This window comes from Oncorhynchus tshawytscha, unplaced genomic scaffold (genome assembly GCF_018296145.1).
Source record: "Oncorhynchus tshawytscha isolate Ot180627B unplaced genomic scaffold, Otsh_v2.0 Un_contig_17981_pilon_pilon, whole genome shotgun sequence".
Lineage (NCBI taxonomy): Eukaryota > Metazoa > Chordata > Actinopteri > Salmoniformes > Salmonidae > Oncorhynchus > Oncorhynchus tshawytscha.
In genome coordinates, this window is record NW_024603849.1 from 223 (window position 1) to 2214 (window position 1992).

Consider the following 1992-nt stretch of genomic DNA (forward strand, 5'->3'; position numbering starts at 1 on the left):
CCATAATTTGTAGCACAGATTGTACCCTGCTTAGCTTCCGAGATCAGACGAGATCAGGCGTACTCAGGCCGGTGTGGTCGTAAGCGAGAAACTATCTCTTGGTTCACTATGTAAAGTGAAAGTGAGTCTGATTAACAGCTGTTGCATTTTCACCATTTAGATAAGCATCTTTGTGTCACTCAAAAAGTGGAAGAAATTGCATATACTGCAGCCATAATTTGTAGCACAGATTGTTGGATGAAATACAAACTAAACTTGCTTACTTATTTCAAAGCAAGGGCACATATTTCAGCCTTGTGGGAATAAACGGACAAAGAGTTGACAAAAAGCTTACAGCACCTGGTATTCCCAGGAAGTCTCCCATCCAAGTACTAACCAGGCCCGACCCTGCTTAGCTTCCGAGATCAGACGAGATCAGGCGTACTCAGGCCGGTGTGGTCGTAAGCGAGAAACTATCTCTTGGTGCACTATGTAAAGTGAAAGTGAGTCTGATTAACAGCTGTTGCATTTTCACCATTTAGATAAGCATCTTTGTGTCACTCAAAAAGTGGAAGAAATTGCATATACTGCAGCCATAATTTGTAGCACAGATTGTTGGATGAAATACAAACTAAACTTGCTTACTTATTTCAAAGCAAGGGCACATATTTCAGCCTTGTGGGAAAAAACGGACAAAGAGTTGACAAAAAGCTTACAGCACCTGGTATTCCCAGGAAGTCTCCCATCCAAGTACTAACCAGGCCCGACCCTGCTTAGCTTCCGAGATCAGACGAGATCAGGCGTACTCAGGCCGGTGTGGTCGTAAGCGAGAAACTATCTCTTGGTGCACTATGTAAAGTGAAAGTGAGTCTGATTAACAGCTGTTGCATTTCACCATTTAGATAAGCATCTTTGTGTCACTCAAAAAGTGGAAGAAATTGCATATACTGCAGCCATAATTTGTAGCACAGATTGTTGGATGAAATACAAACTAAACTTGCTTACTTATTTCAAAGCAAGGGCACATATTTCAGCCTTGTGGGAATAAACGGACAAAGAGTTGACAAAAAGCTTACAGCACCTGGTATTCCCAGGAAGTCTCCCATCCAAGTACTAACCAGGCCCGACCCTGCTTAGCTTCCGAGATCAGACGAGATCAGGCGTACTCAGGCCGGTGTGGTCGTAAGCGAGAAACTATCTCTTGGTGCACTATGTAAAGTGAAAGTGAGTCTGATTAACAGCTGTTGCATTTTCACCATTTAGATAAGCATCTTTGTGTCACTCAAAAAGTGGAAGAAATTGCATATACTGCAGCCATAATTTGTAGCACAGATTGTTGGATGAAATACAAACTAAACTTGCTTACTTATTTCAAAGCAGGGCACATATCACTGCCTTGTACCAGGGGATGTTTTTTCAACTCTTTGTCCGTTTTTTCCCACAAGGCTGAAATATGTGCCCTTGCTTTGAAATAAGTAAGCAAGTTTAGTTTGTATTTCATCCAACAATCTGTGCTACAAATTATGGCTGCAGTATATGCAATTTCTTCCACTTTTTGAGTGACACAAAGATGCTTATCTAAATGGTGAAAATGCAACAGCTGTTAATCAGACTCACTTTCACTTTACATAGTGCACCAAGAGATAGTTTCTCGCTTACGACCACACCGGCCTGAGTACGCCTGATCTCGTCTGATCTCGGAAGCTAAGCAGGGTCGGGCCTGGTTAGTACTTGGATGGGAGACTTCCTGGGAATACCAGGTGCTGTAAGCTTTTTTGTCACTGCCTTTTTGTCAACTCTTTGTCCGTTTTTTCCCACAAGGCTGAAATATGTGCCCTTGCTTTGAAATAAGTAAGCAAGTTTAGTTTGTATTTCATCCAACAATCTGTGCTACAAATTATGGCTGCAGTATATGCAATTTCTTCCACTTTTTGAGTGACACAAAGATGCTTATCTAAATGGTGAAAATGCAACAGCTGTTAATCAGACTCACTTTCACTTTACATAGTGCAC

At 41.6% G+C, this 1992-nt stretch overlaps 4 non-coding genes across 4 annotated transcripts; 1 reads left to right on the forward strand and 3 right to left on the reverse strand.

The window, feature by feature from the left end:
* Nucleotides 1–327: 327 nt before the first annotated feature.
* Nucleotides 328–446, reverse strand: LOC121841944. The gene has a single exon (XR_006080834.1). It is a non-coding gene; the product is annotated as a 5S ribosomal RNA (ribosomal RNA).
* Nucleotides 447–688: 242 nt separating this feature from the next.
* Nucleotides 689–807, reverse strand: LOC121841945. The gene has a single exon (XR_006080835.1). It is a non-coding gene; the product is annotated as a 5S ribosomal RNA (ribosomal RNA).
* A 241-nt stretch (nt 808–1048) lies between these two features.
* LOC121841946 lies at nt 1049–1167 on the reverse strand. The gene has a single exon (XR_006080836.1). It is a non-coding gene; the product is annotated as a 5S ribosomal RNA (ribosomal RNA).
* Nucleotides 1168–1632: 465 nt separating this feature from the next.
* Nucleotides 1633–1751, forward strand: LOC121841947. The gene has a single exon (XR_006080837.1). It is a non-coding gene; the product is annotated as a 5S ribosomal RNA (ribosomal RNA).
* The last annotated feature ends 241 nt before the right edge of the window (nt 1752–1992 follow it).